The sequence below is a fragment of the Lepus europaeus genome, chromosome 4 (assembly GCF_033115175.1).
Source record: "Lepus europaeus isolate LE1 chromosome 4, mLepTim1.pri, whole genome shotgun sequence".
Taxonomy (NCBI): domain Eukaryota; kingdom Metazoa; phylum Chordata; class Mammalia; order Lagomorpha; family Leporidae; genus Lepus; species Lepus europaeus.
The window spans coordinates 72,834,678-72,858,648 of record NC_084830.1 but is presented as its reverse complement, the minus strand read 5'-3'; the positions used below and the strand labels follow the sequence as shown (position 1 = coordinate 72,858,648).

General features: G+C 42.1%; 1 protein-coding gene across 7 annotated transcripts in view; it reads right to left on the bottom strand.

Annotated features, from left to right (window-relative positions):
* Positions 1-23,971, bottom strand: part of NCOA2 (nuclear receptor coactivator 2) — a 291,581-nt gene that overhangs the window by 128,367 nt on the left and 139,243 nt on the right. The window contains exon 3 of one of the 7 annotated variants that reach the window (XM_062188377.1): positions 15,678-15,734. The exons of the other annotated variants lie outside the window; for them this stretch is intronic. The gene's annotated coding sequence lies outside the window, so the exon portion shown is untranslated. The remainder of the gene's footprint in view (positions 1-15,677; positions 15,735-23,971) is intronic. 7 annotated transcript variants of the gene reach the window in all.

Here is a 23,971-nt window from a genome sequence, read left to right as displayed (position 1 = left end):
AGGCTGGGCCCAGGCATGGACAGTAAGAATCCAAGCACTTGAGCCATCACCTATTGGCTTCAAGGCTGCACAGTAGCAGGAAGCTGGATGGGAAGTAGAGTGGCTAGGACTGGAACCAGTCACTCCAATATGGATGTGGGCATTCCAAGCAGCAAATTAACCACTGCACCGAATGTTCGCCCCTCTGTATGCTAATCTTGATCCACATTTCTGATTATTTACCCACAATAAAGTCTTAGAAATGCAATTACTACATCAAAGGGGGTGGCCATATTTAAGCCTCTTTATGTATACTGTCCAATTATTTTCCTAGAAGCTATTAATTTGCAATCCCCTCAGCAGGGTACGTGAGTTCCCATCTCACACAACCATAATGGGTACTAGCTTGGTTAATTTGAAGATTACCACATAGTATTGTTTTATAATTTAAACTGATTACTAGTAATTGAGTACCTTGGGAATGTCGACAGAAGATACTGAGGCAGGGGAATGCCCCAGACACAGGACGCTGAAGTCAGCTAGGCACTTGCACAGTGCTGTTGTGGAGAAGAAAGCAAACGGGTTCCATGGGGGAGGTGGGGCTCCCAAATTTGGCCACTAATGAATCATCCAAGGAGCTTTTAAAAATTCATATTTCCTGGGGCTGGCGCTATGGCAAGGTGGGTTAAAGCCCTGGCCTATAGCACCGGCATCCCATATGGGCACCAGTTCAAGTTCTGGTTGTTCCACTTTTGATCCAGCTCCCTGCTAATGTGCCTGGGAAAGCAGCGGAGGATGGCCCGAGTCTTTGGGCTCCTGCACCCACATGGGAGACCTGGAAGAAGCTCCTGGCTCCTGGCTTCTACCTGTCCCAGCCCCGGCCATGGTGACCATTTTGGGGAGTGAACCAGAGGATAGAAGACCTCTCTGTAACTATGCCTTTCAAATAAGCAAAATAAATCTTTTAAAAAAATTTAGATTTCCTGGCTCCCCATCAGGCCAAGTCATGCAGAATCCCTTAGGGAAGCTCCAAGGGTTTGGAACTGGGTGAAGCTTGCTCAGCACTGACTGCTGGGCCAGAAGACAATGGAGAACCACCAGGTACAGCTGGTGGACACCATTCTTGGTGTTAACAGAGCACTGGTCCAGTCTGCTCTCCTCACGGGCCACCACCTCCCCTGCAGTCCAGTCTAACAGAAGCTACTGTGCTCCCACCCCACAGATGGCAGGGATCAGAGGGGCAGGCAAACCACCTTCATTCTTTAGAGTAGCTAGCAGGCCACCACACCATCAATGGTGCCCTGTATAACCACGTCTGCTCCTTTAAAAACACCCTCTACCTCCCTTCCTGTCTCAAACTCACCAACACGCCACTTCATCCTCCACAAACCCTGGCATGTGATTATCAGGTCTTCCTCGCTATGCCCAGTGTGGTCAAAGTCTCTGCACCTTTCCTCACAGGTCTGTGTGAGTCTCAGCTCCAGCAAGGTTCACCTCCTCTTCATTCAGTTGCTGCCTTCCATGATCAGACCCTCAGAACTGCTCCCACTTGAGTGGCAGGTTTTGCCCACAGCCTCCCAGCACACTGACTCCCTCCATGGTAACTGGTCATCAGTGTACAGAGGATCTAGGCCCTTCTCTCTTTTTCCTATTTCCTTTCCTTTGCTCCTCGCTAGACCCACCCCATGCCACCCCTAGCACCCTTAGTTCACTTCCACACCTCTTCTCTCACAGAATTCATTTTGTAAAAGTTCCTCCCAAGACCTCTCTACTCGAGGAAGTGGGCAGCTGAGCACTAATGGAGCGTATTGTGGAGTTATGGGGTGGAATGGCCCAGTATACTACAAGCTTTTTACACTTGCCCAGGCCCTTAGTTCTAGCCAACCCTTCACTCTGGTCTCAGGCTTTTACCACTTCAGTAAATGCCCATTCAATTTAACTTTCTTTCTTTCTTTCTTTTTTTTTTTTTTTTTTTTTTTGACAGGCAGAGTGGATAGTGAGAGAGACAGAGAGAATCAATTTAACTTTCTTCAACTCCCCTTTCTCCTCCTTGGAGATATTCACCCCTCCCTTCAGCATCAAGTCTGGTGTCTTAAAAGATGTATGATCCCTTTTCCTGCACCCTTAACCACTCCAGGTTCCTTTCCTGGGTCTCTCCAACTTCTCTGAGGCTCTGCTGTTTCCACATTTTCAACTTCCTAATTTAATCTACAACCAGACTCAGGCAATTGCCATTCTTAAAACAGAGAGAAGGCGGGGGGGGGGGGGGGATCCCTTTAATCTGACTCTAGCGACCACTCAAATTTCACCCCTTTCCTTCCTTTTTTTTTTTTTTTTTGACAGGCAGAGTGGACAGTGAGAGAGAGAGACAAAGGTCTTCCTTTTCTGTTGGTTCACCCCTCAATGGTCGCTGCAGCCGGCGCACGGCGCTGATCCGAAGCCAGGAGCCAGGTGCTTCTCCCGGTCTCCCATGCGGGTGCAGGGACCAAGGACTTAGGCCATCCTCCACTGCACTCCCGGGCCACAGCAGAGAGCTGGACTGGAAGAGGAGCAACCAGGACAGAATCCAGCACCCCGACCAGGACTAGAACCCGGGGTGCCGGCATCACAGGCGGAGGATTAGCCTATTGAGCCGCGGCGCCAGCCCCTTTCCTTCCTAACCAGACCTATCCAAGGAATACATGTCTATGATACTCTACCCCAAATACTTGGGGCACATATGATTTAGAATTTATACACATATGTTTCCTCCTGCCCTCAGCCCTGATAGCCACTAAACTACTTTCTGTCTCAATGGATTTATCTAATTTGGACATTTCATTTAAATAGAATCATTTAAGAAGAGGACTTTCGTGGCTTTTGTGTTTAATTAGCCTAGTGTTTTCAAGGTTCAGCGACATTGCAGCATATATTGGTACTTCATTCCATTTTGTGACAATTATTCCACTATATGAGTATGCCACATTTTGTACATCACTAATCGGCCTTTAGACATTTGGGCTGATTCTATTTTTTGGCTACTATGAATAATGCTACAGTGGACATCTGTGTACAAATTTTTCAGATACGCTTTTTCAATGCTCTTGGATCTATTTCTAGGAATGAAATAGGTGGGTCATCTAGGAACTCTATGTGTAACTTTCCAAAGAACTGCCTCCCAAAGCAGCGACACCACTTTACACTCCCAGCAGCAATACAGAAGGGTTCCAGTTTTCCCAGCGTTTCACCACCCAGTTGGTATTTTCTTTTCTTCTTCTTCTTTTTTTTTTTTTTATTATAGCCAGTGGGTATGAAGTGGTATCTCACTGTGGATGTGATTTCCATTTCCCTAATAACTGGTGATATTGAGGCTCTTTTCATGCACCTATTTTGTTATTTACCTGTCTTCTTTGATGAGCTGCCTATTCAAATTCTTTGAAACAGCCAGGTCTTCCATCTGCTAGTTTACCCTCCAAATTCCTGCAACTACCATAGGTGGGCTAGGCTGAAGCTAAGAGCCTGGAACTCAATTCAGGTGTCCCATATAGGAAGCAGGGACCCAAGCACTCAAGTCATCATGCACCGCCTCCCGAGGTGTGCATTAGCAGGAAGCTGGAGCAGAAGTGGAGGAGATGGAACTTGAACCAGGCATCCCGATATGGGATGCAGTGCCTCAGCAGCGACTTAACTGCTGTTCTAAATGCCAGTATCCCTTTCCTTATTTTAAAATTAGGTTCTCCAGGGATTCTTCATCCTGCTTTTGGGGTTAAGCTCGCCGTATTGAAAGTCTGATTAAAGCCAAAAAGTGAAAACACACACATATAAAATAAGACCTACGATTCTCATAAAAAGTCACTAATTCTTTCAAACCATTTAAGGAGCCTGCAGATTAAGCAGCTTTGTTTCTACATCACAGATTCTCAACCACGGATGCATCTGTAAACTCACTCAGGGAACTAAGCACATTATTATACTATCCAGAAGTTCCACTTATAGGTATAAATCCAAAAGAACGGACACAGGGACTTTAAAACAGATATACGTATGAGGAAACTTCAAAAAGCTAGTGGAAAATGGACTTAAAACTTTGGTTTGTTGCAGAAAACAATTTTTGAAATCTGAACATAGCCTTTTCTGAGGATCCTGTTGCATTCATATTGAAAGCAGCATTATTCATAACAGCTGAAAGGTGGAAACAACTTAATGTCTATCATCACATAAATGGAGAAACAAACACATACTAGGGTAGTATTCAGCCTTCACAGGGAATGAAGGCCTGAAACAGGACAACTTGGATGCACCCTACACACATCCTAAGTGAAAGAAAGCAGACACCAAAGGCACATTATGATTCCACACAGGAGGTACTTAAAACAGTCAAAGTCATAGTGGCAGAAAGAACAGAGGTTATCAGGGGCCAAAGAAGAGGAAGAATAAGAAGTTACTGTTTAATGAGTACAGAGGGTCTGTGCGAGATGAATAAAAGTTCTGAAAATGCTTAGTAGTGACAGTTGCAAAACACTGGTAAAGTATTTGTTCATGAACTGTTCAGTTAAGACAGTTCAAATGATAAATTTTATGTTGCGTACATTTTACAATATAAGAAGTGGAGGAAAAAAACATACAAAATATTAAAAACAAATTTAAAAATTCCTGATAACCAGGACATCACCCCAGACCCATCAGATCAGAGGTTTTAGATGTGTCATTAGACCATCTATATTTTTAGACCTTCCATGTTTTTCATAAAAGCTTTCCAATTAATCCTAATGTTAACTAGGACACAGAACTACTGCTGTGTATTCTCTTTGGTGGGACTACCTCTTCTCATGGTTTCCCAAAACCTTTTTTTTTTTTTAAAGATTTATTTATTTATTTATTTGAAAGGCAGAATTAGAGAGAGGCAGAGGTAGAGGCAGAGAAACAAAGAGAGGCCTTCCATCTGCTGGTTCACTCCCCAAGTGGCTGCAAAGGCCGGAGCTGGGCCAGTCTGAAGCCAGAAGTCAGGAGCTTCTTCTGGGTCTCCCACACGGATACAGGGGCCAAAAGATTTGGGCCATCTTCTACTGCTGTCCCAGGCCATAGCAGAGAGTTGGATCAGAAGTGGAGCAGCAGGGACTTGAACCGGGGCCCACATGGGATGCTGGCACTTTAGGCTGCAGCTTTACCTGCTATGCCACAGTGCCAGCCCCTCCCCCAAACCTTTCTTGCAGGCTTCACCTCTCAAAGCTTCCACTTCAAAACTCCAGCTGCCTGTTCAGTTATACTCACCTATCACTTTCTTCCCATCTGCAATATGTCAGTCTCCTAACATCATCCTTCCATCCTTGTGTGCTCAACAAATCAGATAAGGCCACTCTGTTTCTCATACATGCTCCAGTATTCCCTATGGTCACTCCAACCACTACTGCTATTATTCCAGGTCTTCATTACCTCTCACCTGGATTATCCAACCAAAGTCTCTAGATAACTTCTCTGCTTACAGCTCTCTGGTGGATTCCACTCCCTCCCAGAGGAAGCCTCTGCATCCCTCAAAGTCACACAGGGAACTTCCTGATCTCTGTGCCCAGGCTCATCTTCCATCCTTGCCTGCAATGGCACACAGCTGCTCTCCTACCATGCACACAGCTCAGCTCAGTTCTTCTGCCTGTCCTGCAGGAACAAGCCTGTGTGTTCCCCTTCAGCTCACTCCCCGTCATCGTCTTTAGTCCCAGCTCCTCTCTTCCAGCAGCCTTTAGGGACTGCTGTCATTAATCATGTGGGTCATAATTATCTTATTTAGATCATCTCACGTGCAAAGCTGTGTTTCTGGAAGGGCCGAAATTAAGTATTTTTCATTTATCCTAGGCCTTTATTAGAAGGCCTGACACATAAGTACTTAACCAATGTTCACAAAATAAATTCCTTTACAAACTCCTATGGAGTTTGAAGTTGTTTCACCAAAATAGGTTAACACTATGCTAAAGCAGTATACCTGTGTTTTTGTATGATGCTCACAATTAACTCCATGAAGTAACTATTATTATTATCATCATCATTCCCCAAAACCAGACAAAAATCAGGTAACATCTAAGGTCAAACAGGGTCTTACCAAATCAAATGGCAGAAGCAGGATCTGGATCCATGCAGTCTGGCCTTAGGCCTGCGCTCCTTATCTCCACTTCCAGCCCTGGCTCCTTACCTGGCACCCTGTCACTCAACCCGTCTTCTCACCTGTGTGTCTCCTCTAAGTATTTTCTTCCTGTATTTTTCCCTATGCTTTTTTTTTTGAAAAGCTATAATCTTAAATTATGTGGCTTTGAAAAAGCTTTAGGGTGTTACCACATAGTCTTCATAGCTAGCGTAACTGCCACCAGGACAAACATAGAAGTTTGCAATGAGGCTGGAAAACAGTTAACTGCTCTAAGTAAGAAACTAAGATGACGGTCACTTAGATGAAAAGAACCTGGGGATTTTAGTTGATTGCAAGATGACTTGGTGCTAAAAATAAAATAACAAATGTGTTTGCAGATCACAGTAACCAAAACAAAATTAATGCTATGTGATTCAGACAGAAACCTGAGATTCCATGTTGCTCCCAAAGATAGGAATAACTGGTTCATGGGAGATGTAGTTAATCAACAGTGTGTGTGTACAGGTGTGCCCGTATTAAACTACTTGGGGAGATCAGACATACACAGTGAGAAAACATACCAGGTGGATTGAAAGCACACTGCACAGAGAAGAGATGCCACATTTACAAGATGGGTGAATTAAAACTAAGCAGAAATGGGGCTGGCATCGTGGCACAGTGGGTTAAGCTGCTGCTTGTGAAGCCGACATCTGGCTTAAGTCCCAGCTGCTCTGCTTCCAATCTAGCTCCCTGCTAATGTGCCTGGGAAAGCAGTGGAAGATGGCCCAGGTACTTGGAGCCCTGCCCCCCGCATAGGAGATACAGATAGAATTCCTGGCTCCTGGATCAGCCCTGGCTGTTGCAGCGGGGAGTGAACCAGTGGGTGGAAGATCTCACTCTGTCTCTTCTTTCTGTCACTCTGCCTTTCAAATAAATAAATGTATCTTAAAAAAAAAAAAAAGAGAGAGAGAGAGAGAATGATACATTGGATAAAAGCCAATTTTTTTTTTTAAAAGCGGAAGACAGTATATGGGGTGTTGAGTAATTACATTAAGTGTTTGACTCTGTACTGGGTACTGTATTATTTTATTTAATATTTAATTAATTCTCAGAGGTCTACAAAGCAGACATCATTCCCTGATTTAGAGAAGAAAACAGATTCAGCGATGTGTCCTGTTGTCCAAGGTCTCAAAGCTTCTAAGTTATGGAATGAGGCTCCAAACCAAACTCTTGATTGCAAATTCATGCTCTGTCCACAACTCCGAAGTCTCCACTAATGGCCATTAAATAAACATTTCATAGTATGTAACAGGGGGTTGTCAACACTGGCACCAGGAATGGTCTAGGTGAAGCGTATTGAAAAGCTGAATGTATCATCCTCCAAGTGTGGGAAATGCCCATCCCTGGAGATCTTCAGCTATAACATGAGAGAAATGGATATGTGACATCGGCATTGCTCGGTATGGTCAGCTCCACCACGTGTGGCCAAGTGGCAACCTCCCAGTGTGAACTGAAATTCTGCAGGGGAACCAAAAGTTGAAAGCCTTCCAGTGCTGTGACAGGGAGCACTTGGATTTTCTGGTTTTTTTTTTTCTTCTCAGTATCAGCAAGGAAGTATGAAATTTCTTTCTCCCTGAATTTTCTTAGGAGTTATGCACATAATTGTGCTTCTGTTCATTTCCAGTCCCACAACCCTGAAATACTGAATGTAACCAAAAGTGAATGTAGTGCATTGCTTGCCTGAACCATAAAATGACATCGAGCTTAGGTGGTTTGGACATTCAGGACAGTCCCAGGCCCGCACAAGCTAAACTGTGCCCCAGTTTATATCTGCAATCCAGACCTTCTACTAATTCAATGAAAACATCGTCTTTTGGTGTCTCACAATAACTGGGTCCATTTCTCTTGCTTTGATGCCTTCTGATCACATTGACCCCTCACATAAGAAACGACGTCCTACCTACCTCTGTTAGCTTGCCTCTCCTTACCTAACCTTAGCTACTTTGATAACATTTCCAACCAAGTTTATTAGAAAATTGTGTTCCAGAATCTAACCGTTGTTAAGGCTACCTGGGAGTTGAAATAATTTGGAAGTGATGGGACTTTGGGAGATCAAAAGGGGCCTCAAATGGGTCAATATAGGAAGCTTTTCAGTTCTACAGAGGTAATGATAAATAACTTAACACTGGTTAGTTCTGATAAACATACCACAACACATTACCTCAATGAAAGTAAGCTACACCAACAGCAGAATAGAAGGATCAGAGAATTCAAATTGTGAAGAACACAAGACCCAGAGTTCCACGGACCTTGGTAAGTGTTGCACAGCCATAGGTTTTACTGTACTCTATTCTGAACTGAATGATCCATGTCCATGGAACTTCCTGAGGATTCTCAGCCTGCTGTGACACAGAGGACAATATCACCAGACCCTGAGACACTCCTCTCCTGGCATCTTACTCTAGGGTCCCATCTACAGATTGCCCAGAGGCCAATGGGGATCATGTGGCACAAAAATCCCATCCAGGCAAAGGCAATGGTAATTGTTGGGTCAAATGGGTTTTCTGTCTTTAGGATATATGAGAGTGTTGTTCAATAGGAGGAGACAAAAATAAGTTGAAAAGATTCATGGAAAGAAACCACAAGATAATAAAGAACAAGGAACAACCAATGAACCAAAGTTAAGAGGCAGGGGAAAAGCACCAAGAGTGGGAGAGGGCTGGTTAGCTGGCAGAACAGAACCAGAGCAGCTGGGGAGGGCACCTCTGCCCCCGCAATTATAAATAAAAAATGGTTCTCAACATTTCCTCATAGTAAATCATCCTACACGCTCCATTCTTCTCACCGTTGGGCTACCATATGGTTATGGAGGCTTTTGATCTAGGACAACTTGTGGCCCAGAGCTCTAACTCTGTCCCTTTCCATTCAAGGTAGAACAACTATCCTGTTTGCATCCATCTCCTAACTTGGCCCCAGTGTTGCTGAACCTCCAAATAATATTGGGCTTTAGAGCCCCCTCTGGATCTCCCCATTTATCAACTGTGCAACTTTGGGAAAGGTGGTTAGCATTCCTGAAGCTCAGTTCCCATGTCTCTAATATTTGGAAGTAATATTTACTTCACAACATTTGTATGAAAATTAAGTGAGATAAATAGCCTAGTAGAAAGAAACTCTTATGAAAATTAGTTTTTTATAAATATATTCTGTGTTTTAAAAGCCTCTTACAATTGCCAGCTCTACAAGATAACAGTATATATATTTCTTTTTTAAGATTTATTTTATTTATTTGAATGGTACAGTTATGGAGAGAAAGGGAGAAACAGAGAGAGAGATCGATCTTCCATCCATTGGTTCTCTCCCCCTTAGGCCAGGCCAAAGCTGGGAGTCAAGAGCTTCATGCAGGTCTCCCATGTGGGTGCACTGCTTTTCCCAGGCACATGGACAGGGAGATGGACTGGAAATAGAGCAACCAGGACTTGAACTGGCACTCATATGGCATGCATGCTGGCATTGTAGGCAGTGGCTTAACCTGCTGTGCCACAACAAGGGCCCCCATTCTTGCAGTCATTATTATCTGAAATACTTGCTTCCACAAATACCATCCCCAACTCAAATAAAGAGAGGAGACCCTGCCTTTTTTTTTTAATTTTTTTTTTTTTTTTTTTTTAGTTCAGATGTTGTCAAACAAGTGTCTTTTTTCTGCAGCCTTCTTAGGGAAACACATTTTGCATTTTGGTACTTTTGCTGCTTAAAATGGTCTTTTCCATGGTGTCTTGGCTTTCCATGCCTACAATACTCTCATGGGCTCTTCAGCCAGATCCGAATGCCTTAAGGGCTGATTCTGAGGGCAGAGTGTTGTTTAGGACGTCTGCCATTCTATGAGTCTGCTGTGTATCCCACTTCCCATGTTGGATCCTTCTCTCCCTTTCGTAAACGAGAACCACCTGTAGTACATTAGAGGGCGAACATGGGAGTGGGTGGGAATGTTTGGGGCATGAAGCTGGAAGCACAGATTCAGATCATGAAAGAGTCTTTTATGTCCTACCAAGGAATCTGTAGACTTCAAATTGCTTCTCATCTGAAATTACTGATTCAGACTATGAGCTTAGGAAGGGTCTACACCTTCCTGCCCTTTAACTGTGCCCTGATGCCTGGCACAGATGTGCCATCTAGAGGGAAAACCTCCTTCCTGCCTTGTGCCTCTACACATGCTGGCCTCTGTTCAGAGCAGCACTGGAGACGGCAATGCACCGCAAACTATCAATCATGTAGCAGTCACATTACAAGGTGAAAGAAATGGGTGAAACCAAATTGAGTAATACATTTTTTATTTACCACAACAGTCAAAATGTTATCATTTCAACAAGTAATCGATAGCTTCACAATTATTCACGAGGCAGTTTATATTTACTTTTTCCTACTTTGTCCTAAGATCTGGGCGCTGAGTGATTTTATACTCACTTCAGACTAGTCACGGCTCAACTGCTCAGAAGCTACTTGCAGCCACCACACAGGGCAGGGCCGGCTAGGAAGCCCTTCCAGCTCCACCTGTGCCCGCTCAGCATTACCCACAGACCCAGCTCCATCTTCACAGTCTCTGACAGGTGTTCCCTGCTCAGTCCTCTGCCCTGTCAGCCCAAAACAAGTCACTCTTCCTCTGGTTCTGGTGAAGCAACTGACCAGAATCTTAAAACAAACAGATGCCAAATGAGCAAGAGGATTTAACTAGAAGAATGAAACACAGTGGTGAAACAAACCAAGGGACCAGTGCTGTGGCCCAGTGGGTTAGGCAGCTGCTTGTGGCACTGATACCCCAGAGTGCCCAGACTGAGTGTGGTTCAGGTCCTGGCTACTCTGCTTCTGATTTGGCCTCCTGCTAATGCGTCTGGAAAGGCAGAGGAAAATGACCCAAGGACTTGGACCTATGGGGGAGACCTGGATGGAGTTCCTGGCTCCTGGCTTCAGCCTGGCCCAGCCTTGGCTGTTGTTGCCGTTTGGGGGAGTGAACCAGGGGATCTCTGTCTCTCCCTTTCCCTCTGTTACTCTTTCAAATCAATCAATCAATCGATCCATCAATCAATCTCCTAAAAAAGAAGAAACCAACATACAGTAGGCTCCTATCAGCTAAAACCACATTTGAATATCTACCCATTCCTAAGGATTGAATGACAAGACCGCATGGAATAAAATCTTGTCTACCATGAATGATACCACCTGGTGGCAAACAGACCATAAATCCTTAAAGTATGACAAAGTACAAGGAATTCCCCATCTGAGAGACTAGACAGAAAAGAGCTCATCTCCAGAGAATTTACGTGGATAAGAAATGATTAACAGCAAATCTGAAGCCAGTGGTTACATTCCAGGGGTGTTCTCAGCCTACGTAAACCAGGATCTTAATTGGGATTGTCTGTGGTTTTTTACACCTGAATGTGCCATCATACATAGTGATGCAGTGAGCTAATAAGGGCCCTGAAAGCAGCCAGCTCTTCACTTGGCAAGAGAAAAGGAAGCAAGCTGCTGAGAAAGAGAAGAGGTAATGCACAGCTCCCAGCTGCCCCAGTGCAGAGCTCGCCTCGCCCACTCATCCCAGGGACACGCACGGTCCACCCCCAGAACAGTCCTGCTCCCCACACCCGGGCTCGACCTCCCAGAGAGGGCTTCTGAGTGCGGAGCGAGCTGATTTTCATGCATAGATGTTTCTTTTCAATGCAGAAAAAGCACTCTGTAAATAATGTTCTAGTCTTAACGTATTTGAAAGGAAAACACGTTTATCAAAACTACAAACGGTAAAATACAAAAATCACCTCAACCTTAACAGTTTTATCCTTGTCCCTGTGTTCAGTCCATCCTCATGCCAGAATAGATCAGCAACACCAGCTGAATGCAGGTTACACAGCAACCTGGAGGCTGGACTCGGGAGGCCAACCAGCTGGCTCTGAATCCTGCTGTACTCCATGTTTATTAGCTGGGGAGCCTGGGCTAAGGTTACTGCACCTCTGCCCTCTAGGTCTCTGCTTCCCCAGCCCTCTGAGAATGATACAGGACAGCAGGACCAGTATCACCATGAGGACTAGAGGAACGAATCCATCTAAGGTCCACAGAACAGTGTCTGGCACACAGAAAGCTCTGTGTAAAAATTCACCCATGGTTAGGAAAACCGTGAAAACCACTGTTGTCTTGCTAGTGCCATTTTTCTTCATCAAAAAAAAAAAAAAAAAAAACAGGAAAAAGTATAAAGAAAGCCCTTAAAATGTTATGTTTAATGAGAAAATGCAAAAACAAAAAATAGACATAGTCACATATAAAATAAAATAGGGAAAGGCCAATTAACAACTTTTTTTATAAAGTTCATATCTGATGAGGTTTCAACATAAATTTATTATTCATTTTGACTGAAGGGCTTACAGACAAAATATACATCTTAAACCTGAATCTCACAGTTTGCTTTTATGGTCCTTTACTGTAGCCAATTAATTTGTTATTTTAATTTGATTTGGCATCTGAAATGATGAAACCAAACATCTAGCTTCTAACTCAACTCATTGCTTCACTTTATTTTTTTAAGCAGAAACAATCCCTTCAGAGTTAAGATTATAGTAGTAACAACTAAGTTATCACTAAAATGAGAATGAATCAAACATATTTATGTTATATAATATTAGTGGTTTACATTACAAGCTATAACCCCGCAGGTTAACTGTGAACTTCGGGGGAAAACACAATTGCTACCACTGAAACATACACCAGAAAATGCCAAGTACTACCTCTTACTGTCAAGGACTGCAGAACCTGAGAGAGAAATGGACCAGCCAACTGATCCCACACCCTTCTCAGCATTCCAGAGTGATCCTTTGTAGAATAAACTGGCGTAAAGGTACACTGGAGAGACTTGCTGCCTGCTACACGGACTTGTTCACGTGTGAATTCTATATCCCCTTGGCTTTCAGACAATTCAGCTGTGTCTAAGACCCAGCTCTGCCTATACCTTCCCCAACTCTTTCTCAAACAAGAAAACGGCCCTACAAACATACTTCATTGAATTTTACAAAGTGAAAACTCACTTTTAATTCTACCCTTTCGTACCCCATCTTTCCTTCAAATTAAAAACCATGCCAGGAAACAAATCCCCTCGGCCTGACAAGATCAGACCCGATTATATTATTTGCGGTTAATTATTATGGCTGGAATTCTGATTCCAGGATCTGCAAGCTCTTCACCTGGCTTGTTAAGACACTACCCGGACGTCAAAATGTGGGTCTTCTAACTACAAGAATAAGATCGGGGTGCTTCATCATTCCTTTACCTCCAAAAACATTTTGAGATAGCACAGTATACAAATGCGTTTATGAGAGTATTTGCAAACTGTAGAGGACTAATATTAGAGATTAGCAACATCATCAGGTAGCAAAACAATTCTAGTTTTAGGAGACAACAAACAGAACAAATGTATTTGTTATGACGCAAAGAAAGTGTGAAGCTGCACAGATGCAGAGAGTTAAAACTGTCATCCGGGGGCCCGCGCTGTGGCGCAGTGGGTAAAGTCACTGCCTACAGTGTTGGCATCCCATATGGGTGCCGGTTCGAGTCTCGGCTGCTCCACTTCTGATCCAGTTCTCTGCTATGGCCTGGGAAAGCAGATGGCCCAAGGACTTGCATGAGAGACCCAGAAGAAGCTCCTGGCTTCTGGCTTCAGATTGGCGCAGCTCCAGCTATTGCAGCCAATTGGGGAGTGAACCAGAAGGATGGAAGACCTCTCTCCCTCTCTCTCTCTGTCTCTCTCTCTCTCTCCTCTTCTGTGTAACTCTGCCTTTCAAATAAATAAATAAATCTTAAAAAAAAAAAAAAAAAAAAACCTGTCATCCAAACCATCTCATGAGGAAAGTCATTCACAAAAGTCATCAGGAAAGTACCCTAGCAGCTAGAGAAGTTCCACACAAAATTTCTCCTATACCCTTAAAATTCACATAAGATTCAGGATAACGACATTTATTGTGGTTGAATTCCAATAGCTGTTGTAAGTGACCTTCTTGGATGAAATACCATATTTGCCTTTGTTTTCCTAAAATGTTTCACAGAGTCTTGAAGTAATAGTAGATGATCAATGAAACACCTTGAATTATTCCAAAATCCTCGAGCCAGTTGAAGATTTTATATAAGGCAATAAAATACAATTGAAAAGGAAAACGAAGACAGCCCAAACACTTCAGCCTGGAAAATTTTATTATCAAAAAATATTTAATATATGATGATAGTACCTTTGGGGCTGAACCCTGTATGTAATCCTATCTACAGACTACTTAAAGAATGTGGGATAGTACTACAGTGTTTTTTTTTTAAATTGTGGAACAATAAAGTCATTGTTCATTAACTACTTATTTGAAACAAGGGTGGTTTGGTTTTTTTTTTTTTTTTTTTTTGTAGATGCACTAAACTAAGGTGTCAAGTTTTGTTTTGTTTTTTTTTTTTGTGTGAAGAAAATCCTATTTAAAAAGACTAATGATTAAACTATATTATACTAACATGTGGTCTTAGACATTATAAGGAAGAAGAGTCTCCTGTATTTGGCATAATTTAAAATTCTATTTGAGCTGCTCTCATTGTCCTTACTGTAAAAAATAACATGAATTCATTCTTTGTTAAAATGTCTACACACTGCACAAATAGCCTGGTAGATACTATGTCCTCCAATGTCAATTTCCAAGGGAACTTTATACGATACAGTTTAGTTTCAAAATCTATGTGACTTGAAATAGGAACATATCTCAAGTTGAGCATATCTGCTCTAGAAGTTAAATGAAAAACATTAACAAATTTATTTCTCAGGTACACACTGTGTAATAGTTAACCCTTTCCAAATCAAGCTCATGATAATCTTTGGCAGTCTGAGATTTTTAAATACAACACCATCCAAGGTTAACAGAAAGGTACAGGCTGCTCAGAGAATTAATAGCATTAGCATGAACAAAAGTGGACAAGTACAGTCTGAAGAGGAATTCAATGTTATTTCAATTATTTCTCTATACAGTGGCATAAGGATAAATCAGAGTACCTATATATAAATAAATCAGGTTATATAAATATATATATATCTCCCACCATTCAAAAAAGAGAAATCAATCAGGATCTCAAACCCAAAAGGAAAGCTTTAGTTATCACCTAGTCAAAAATTAAATGATTCCACATTCACCACAGAGCTCCCTTTCAAGCTAAAAAAACAAAACAGAGCAAAACCACACAAACAGAAATATTAAGCTTACAGTTATACTTATTCCTTAATAAGGAATAAGTTGCTTAAGGATTAAGATTCTTTTCCTGAATTTTAGAAAATGCCTACCAAAATTATTTCCTAACAACAATCCTGACACAGCACTTGACCACATAGAGAAACGGCAAGTAATCTTTAAGTACTAAATAAACACAAAAGAAATAAGGACCAGCAATCAATTTGGGTCACACTGTATCTATCTATTCCTGAGAACACTGTCACTGCCTGTTTGTCACGCTCGGTCCTCCCTTCAACAATGCGCACGCACATCCAATCCACAAGCACACGGAATTCCAAGAACATTACCAAATATTAAGTCAGGGCACTTTGGAAACACACCTTGTAATTGTCCACAGCCTCTGCAGTTCAAATCAGAGCTCAGCTGCTTCTCTGGATCTTCACCAGGGGTGGAAACACAAATACCATACATCACTCTTCACAACAAAACAAAAAAGCCCCACAATTAGCAATACATTTATTGCCTCAGAGATAAATCTCCTCTATTAACCCAAACCCACATTATGTCTTGATGTAAACCTAAACACATGCTGAGCGCCCCGCCGCTTCTCGCCTCTGCCATTTGTTTCTAACGGTAGCTGACAAACTAGCCGCACAAATCCTTTTTTAGCTGCTGATCAGACAGATCCCCCTTTGACAATCCAGCATGGTGGAACACTCGAAAATTCTTCCTGCTTCTATTCTATTGCTTGCTCTAAAAACTGGTTTCCTTTTCATTGAGATAATAGCCTTTTCTGCAGTCACATGACTCAGAAGCTACATTAGCAGAGCTTTATGATAATACACTGAGTAAGCCTCTACCCCCTCCTGCTATTAAGGGGATGTCTTTTTCCTCTCTCTCTCTCTCTCAGACTCTCATTTTCTCACACATACACACACATGCATAAGCAATGCACACATGCTCTCACATATGCATGCCAAAAATTATTTACTCTCCTTGGAAAGCTCATCATCAATAAAAAGGTATACCCTGAAATGAAAACACAATTTTAGATCTGCTGCTGGAAACAGCTGCTCAAAACAAGCACTCTGTTGCCCGGTCTTTCGCAGCACCCTGGCAGTGAACACTTGCTATGAGCAGTAACACAAAGTGGGACAGTTAGAAGGAAATATGTATTGTCTTGAGCTTTGCCCCCAGTGATATAAATCTCACATAATGAACACTTTGGAGGCGTTAAAGCCATCCACACGCTGGAAATTAATTCCCCACAGTAGTAAAACACACGCAAGCATACTTTTTAACATCAAAATGTACTTATTAGGAATGTGTTCTCATTAAGTAATTTGGAAGTTGTTCCAAGAAGAAAAATACCCCCATGGCCAAAACAATCTTAAAAAATAATGATCAAAAGGTCCTTTGGGTGTGGTTAGCCTGATCTATTTCTGACACATGATCAACTCTCAGCACACACATTTGGAAGCAGCAGCATGCCACCTGACACACAGCAGTGTCTCCATCATTTTTTTTTTTTTCTTTTTTGGATGTCCTTAAGTAACAGGTGGAAACATGAGACAACGAACTGGCAGGTTACATTAGATGCCTACTTCATCTTTTGTTATGGTTTCGTTTTTTAATCCACCAAGCAAGCAATCTGGGGAAGTGCAGGGTCATCAAAGGCGGAGGGACAGGCAAGGTGAGGAGCTTCCTGGGAAGAGAACCATGCTGACATGCAACGCTTGGGGGGGAGAAACACTGCACACAATGAGATTAAAAGAGGAGTCAAGATGGTAATTAAACTGCATTCTACATTTCTTGGCTGTAACTGGTTTCCTCAGCTCAAAAATGGAAAATACAGTAGGCAGATTTTTAATATGTATTTCTTGCTTTTGATGGTGGGGATGCACACCCAACATTTACAACGTCAACTCTTTTCAAGTGTATAGTTAAGCAGTGTTAAGGGCATTCACACTGTTGTGCAACAGACCTCCTGAACTTTTTCATTGTGCAAAACCGAAACTCTCTACCCACTGAACAACTCCCCATTTCCTCTTCCCCACAGCCGCTGGCAACCACCATTCTACTTTCTGTTTCTACGAATCTGACTGCTTTGGATATCTCAAACAGCATTTGTCCTTTGGTGAGGAAATATTTTAAAAAGAATTAATTCAATATCAGGAGATCAAGACCTCACCGAATCATCTTACCTAACTGCATTATTCATAGGTAAACCAAGTCAAAAACATATTCTTTAATACAGAAAGATCAAGAACTGTTACAGATACAACTAAACAGAAGATAGACAAAAGTTATGTACACAAAAAGCTCTAACTTCTCAGAACTTAACGAATCTGATAATTCTAATTCTGAAACTTTCAGTTTTCCCTGATTATATTAACCACCTAACAGTGGTTAAACAGACAAATGATTCAAGGGGGATGGAGAAGGTGTTTACTAATTCTCTTTACATCACTCAAAGGAACCCTAGCCACTCCGGAAGACACCCTAAGAAGCAACAGACTTTGAAATGAGTAGCTAGGGGAGTATCAGGGAACATCTGCTCTCGGAAGGACCTGAGCAGAGAAATTAAATCAGAAAACAAAATGTTTCAGGTTAAATTTTAAAATTTAAAATACCTGCACAGGGGCTGACCCTGTGGCATGGTAGGCTAAAGCCTCCACCTGGGGCGCCATCATCCCATATGGGCCCCGGTTTGTGTCCCAGCTGCTCTCTTTTCCATCCAGCTCCCTGCTTATGGCCTGGGAAAGCAGTGGAAGATGGCCCAAGTGCTTGGGTCCCTGTACCCACATGGGAGACTCAGAAGAAGCTCCTGGCTTCTGACTTTGGATCAGCCCAGCTCCAGCCATTGCGGCCATCTGGGGAGTGAACCAGCAGAGGGAAGACTTCCCTGTCTCACTCTCTCTGTCTGTAACTCAGGCTCTCAAATAAATATATCTTTAAAAAACATTTTAAACAATACCAGCACATGGCCATACCTCATCATAAAAAGCCAAAGCACAATTCAGATTTTTTTTTACACTGATATTTTTAAAAGATATATTTATTTATTTGAAAGGAAGAGTTACAGAGAGAAGGATCAAGGGAGGGGTAAATCTTCTATCCACTGGTTCACTACCCAAATGGTTGCAATGGCAGGAGCTGGGCCAGTCCAAAACCATGATCTTCTTCCCGGTCTCCCATGTGGGTGCAGGGGCCCATGCACTTGGGCCATCTTCCACAGCTTCCCCAGACACATTAGCAGGGAGCTGGATCAGAAGTAGAGCAGCTAGGACTCTAACCAGTGCCCATCAGGGATGCCGGCACTGCTGGCAGAGGCTTAAGCCGCTACAACACAGCACCAATCCCCATACTTTTCAAGATAACTAAGCTAACTGTTAACAAATCTTTAACAGCCACCTAAATATTTTCATTATGCACTTGAGGTCTAAAATCAATAATCAACCAAGGTATCCTATGAAATCAATGCAATAAGCGAGAAAACTTTCTAAAAATTGCAGGGGGAAATTTATGACATCTGTCTATCCAAATGTGTCCTTTCTCTGCACATAAGGTCATGAAATCCTTGGTGACCTTATAGATCTCTTCCACAGAGAGAGAGTGAGGTCACAGACATTCTACCATTAACAACATGTGTCCTTTATTAAGTGAAATGGAGCTTTTACAAATTATGTTGCAGCCAGAGCATGGGCAGCAGCAAAATGCTGTGCTCCCGTGATCAGCTCAAATGCAGTAAGAAAGTGTTTCTTGCCAGACATATCTAAGTAAAATGTCTCAATCTGGATTCTGTGCATACACTTCAAGATGTACTGCTGCTAGCAAATCTGTCCCTCCATCATGTTTTCTGGTGGCACGTACAATGGGAAAAGTTTCTGCCTAACTCTCCTGAGTGCAGAAGGTGGCTACAGCAGATTTTATCATCAGCAATTTTCAACTTTTGTCTCTACCGCAGCTGTAGTGTTTACAAGGAAATTAGACTAGATAATTTGTAAAGTTGTTTTTAGCTTTAACATTTTACGATGGTGGTTATATATAATTGAAGTTCATTCCTCAATCCAAAAGTCTGAAGAGAGGTAAAGCAAGGACTCAATAGAGTAATGTTTAGGTTTTAAAAGCTGAAGCACAATCTGCTATCGGTGCAATATGCAGATCTTCAGAGTAAAGTTCATGAGCAGAGACAAATGAAAGCACTATGTCATCCACACTGCTATCAAGACGCAGAACACTTGCATCACTCCGCAAAGCTCTCTTCTGCCGCTTCTCAGGCAATCGCCACCTCCTCATCCTGGCCAACAACTAATATGGTCACGGATCAGTTTTGCTTTCTCTAGAACTTCAAATAAATGCAATCCTCACAGTTCAGGCTTCTATTGTCCCAACTTCTTTGTGCACAAAGCTTTTGAGATTCATTTTTGTTACTGTGTGTATTAATAATTTGTTCCTTTTTATCACCAGGGTATTCCACTGTATGAATTATACCACAGTTTGTTTATCCATTCTCCTGTTAATGAACATTTGAGTTCTTTCCAGTTGGGAGCTTGTGGCAAACAGAATTCCAAGGAGGTTCTGAAAGATTCTCCACCCCGTAGTGTGCACATCCTGCATAATCTCCTCACCTGGAAACAGGATAGATTTCTACCTCACTGACTGATATGTTATAGACACAAAGGCTTTCAACGAGATGAGCAGGGTGAGCCTTACCCAACTATGTGGGTTGATAAGCTGAGTTTATCAGAGGCATAAGATTCCTTAATATCCCTCTGCATCCTGGTCAGCATCTAAACTAGAGTTGCTCCTTGAATATGTGGTCATAATTTATGTACTGGTGTTTTTTTTTTTCCCCCCCTCAGGAAGGTGTGATTATGTGGCAACCTCAAAAAAAAAAAAAAAAAAAAAAGCTTTCAAAGAGGCCCCCTGATAGGGACAAAAGTGCATACAGCCTCAGAGCCAGACTTTAGTTTGAACCCATGTATGGACATTGTATATAGGAGGCCTGAGCAACTTACTTCACCTGAGTCTTAGATACCTTATCTGCAAATGGGAAGGTAGTGCGCCTACACTGCATTATTATTATGAAGATTCTCTAAGTTATATGTAAAACAGTCCAGTGCTTGGCATAAGAGATCATCAATTAATGATGGTTACTATTAGCTCTTAGTTTGATATGATTTTCAGCAAAAAGATTAAACAATCTGTGCATTATAAGGAAAGAGTAGAAGAAAGACGACTACACACAATAATTATACTAGATTGAGGCAGATGAAATCACAGGTCATTTCCATTTAGTAATGTTTCCAACATTTAAAAATATGGTAAAATGCCAGTAAGTTCTGAAGCCAGTGGCGGGCACATGGGAATTTATTGTACTTTTCTGAATTTCTGTAATACAAATGTCCAAACAAAAATTGAGTACACTGTACCAAAAAGTAGCAAATCTTAAATCTACAAAGAGTTCTTTATACACTATGGCCACATATTTACTTACATGATTAAAAAGTCACAATGCTCATTTGAACTTGCTGTTTCCAATAGGCATGAATCTGCCTAAAATTATGTCACTAGGGCCCCTGACCTCCTCCCTCAGGAAGTCAGCCAGAGGTAGAGGAAAAGGCTTATCTTTAAATATCCTGCTTATGGTTATCATTCACCTAACACTAACTAGAAATTTTATTCTTTTCATGGGTTGGAAAATGAGCCTTAGAGAAGGCCCAACTGTGCTAAGCTAGCAACAAGCACTATTTTGTTGGGTTATTTCCAATAAAAGGCTTATGCAAACAGCAGTGCTCACTGTCTATGATACTACTGCTGCAGATTATACCCACACAGAGAGGGCTGGGGAGAAGCACTACAGAGTGCAAAGACTTTTAAACACTGCTCTGCCAAGTTCCCACTTCGAGAAATGAAATAATACACAAATAGCATACTACAGTTCCATCTCAGCATTTGTACTGCATCCAAGGATTGCAGAGGCTTCAAACTACAGTGGCAGGCTCTTCCCAATGAGTGCATATATAAACTGCTCTCAACTAAGTCAGCTCTGAAAAGTTTCTTCGTTCTTTGAAGTCAGTAGGTTAAAGCTGAAATCCTTAGGTGATCTGTGAGCCAGAAGTAATGAGAACCCTGGTGGTCTTTCAGGGTTTACACCTTACACATCTTGAGCTTCCAAAAATGCCGAAGGCTCACAGAGATAATTATATACCACAAGAATTGGATTCATGGATGAATCCAGCCCTTGGAGATTAGCATTATTCCCTCAAAGAGATGGAGAGCACTGCACTCCCCCAATTCCCATTTGTTGGTGCACGCCCAAATGCCTCCAATGACCAGGAGGGAACTCACAGGAAGCAGGAACCAGAAATTAGAAGCCAGAATCAGGACTTAAAACCAAGCACCATGGTGTAATGTGGACCTCTTAACCACGAGGTCAAATGCCTCTCCCAGCATATTTTTTGATAGTGGATGGCTATGGCTTTACACACTTTCTTGCCATCCTTACCTCTTTGAATTAAGAAGATTAGCTCTTCTGACTTGGCTGTTCTCTAAATATTAACTTCTCCCAGATAGAGCCAGAGAGTGTGACAATCACACACACCAGAACACTAGAAGAATCTGCCTGCCGATCCTACCACATCCTAAAGACACTGCACAGGTCATGGACAGTAAGGCTTCTAGGTCTATTCTTGACAACCTGTTTCAACAAAGATCAGACTAAAAAGCTTTCATTTATTCACAAACTTGGCCATACAACTGGAACCGTCAAAAATAAAAAGCTACTCTTTGGGGGCCAGTGCTGTGGCTCACTTGATTAATCCTCCACCTGTGGCACTGGCATCCTATATGGGCACCAGATTCTGTCCCGGTTGCTCCTCTTCCAGTCCAGCTCTCTACTGTGGCCCGGGAGGGCAGTGGAGGATGGCTCAAGTGCTTGGGCTCCTGCACCCGCATGGGAGACCAGGAAGAAGCACCTGGCTCCTGGCTTCGGATGGATGCAGCGCTGGCCACAGCGGCCATTTGGTGGGTGAACCAATGGAAGGAAGACCTTTCTTTCTGTCTCTGTCTATAACTCTACCTGTCCAAAAAAAAAAAAAAAAAAAAAAAAAGAGCTATTCTTTGTGGAGATGCTATATTCTGGGACAAATCATTAATTATACATCTATTCCAAGTTTCCACAAGCACAAGAGGCACTTGTGACAAAGGCGCGAAGGAACATGTGTTTTATGTTAGTAAGACTGCACCTCTCTTGGTGTATCACTGCTTCTTAGCACCCTGAGCCAATTCTGATCAGCTTCAAGTGTCACTTGATAAATGCCTTTTGAATGAGGCTAATTTCTTTCACCCTCCCCTCACCATCTTTTGCTTGCTTCTTATTCTCTCCTTTCTCTCAAAATATTGTTAAAATTATTTACCTGTGTTGTGAAGAAGGTGGTAATAATTGCAATCATAAGAGCAAGTATGAGAGAAGAGGGTAAACATCATTAGCGGATAAAAAGAAATTTTTCCTTAAAATCTTGTAAGATACAGAGACTTTTTGGCAATAATGGAAAACATTTTTTATATTTTGTAGTTTTTCCTTCTTTTTTAGCTCTAGGTTAATTAGTTTCATTCAATACACACTTATTCAGTTCCAATGGCATGTAAGAACAAAGTATCTAACCTAAAGGACTCATAATCAAAGAGAATAAACAGAAAAGCAAGCAAAAGTTATAAAAGATGGTCAGAAATGCCGTAGCAGAAATGATCCTTGAATTATGGAGACTGGGAAGCTACAGCAATCATAACCATGAGAAGTGGTGAGACTATATAGACCTAACTTTAAAAACTGCTTTATAATCAAATACAGTCCAGAAATAAACTCACATATATGGTCAAATGATCTCTGACAAGGGTGCGCACACCATTCAACTGGGAAAGGACAGTCTTTGCAACAAATGGCATTGGAAAAACCAGTTATCCATATGTACCCCCCCAAAAGATGTTGTATCTTTATCTTCTATATACAAACATTAACTCAGAATAATTCAAAGAGTTAAAAACTTGAAACTCTTATAAGATAGCATAGGGTACCATCTTCACGACAATGAATATGGTAACGATTTCTTGGATATGACACTAAAAGCACAAGCAACAAAAGAACACAGAGACTGGATTCCATCAACAAAAAAACCTTTGTGCAGCAAAGGAGAGAATCAATGGAGTGATAAACTCCCCATGGGATAGGAGGAAATACTTATAAATCACGTATTTGATATGCAATTGATTTCCAAAATATATAGATAACTCCTACAAGACAACATAAAACAAAGATTTTGATTTAAAAATGGGCAAAGAAGGGCCAGTGCTGTGGCATAGCGGGTCAAACTGCAGCCTTCAGTACCAGCATCCCATATGGCCACTGGTTCAAGTCCTGGATGCTCCACTTGTGATCCAGCTCTCTGCTATGGCCTGGGAAAGCAGTAGAAGATGGGCCAAGTCCGTAGGCCCCTGCACCCGCGTGGGATACCTGGAGGAAGCTCCTGGCTCCTGGCTTTGGATCAGCCCAGCTCTAGCAGTTGCAGCCATTTGGGATACACATGACTGCTCTACAATGACTACAACCTCCAAGTCTGTTAGAGCCACCTGCTGTGTGCCCAAGGTTTCAAGTGCCTCATGTTAATGTTCA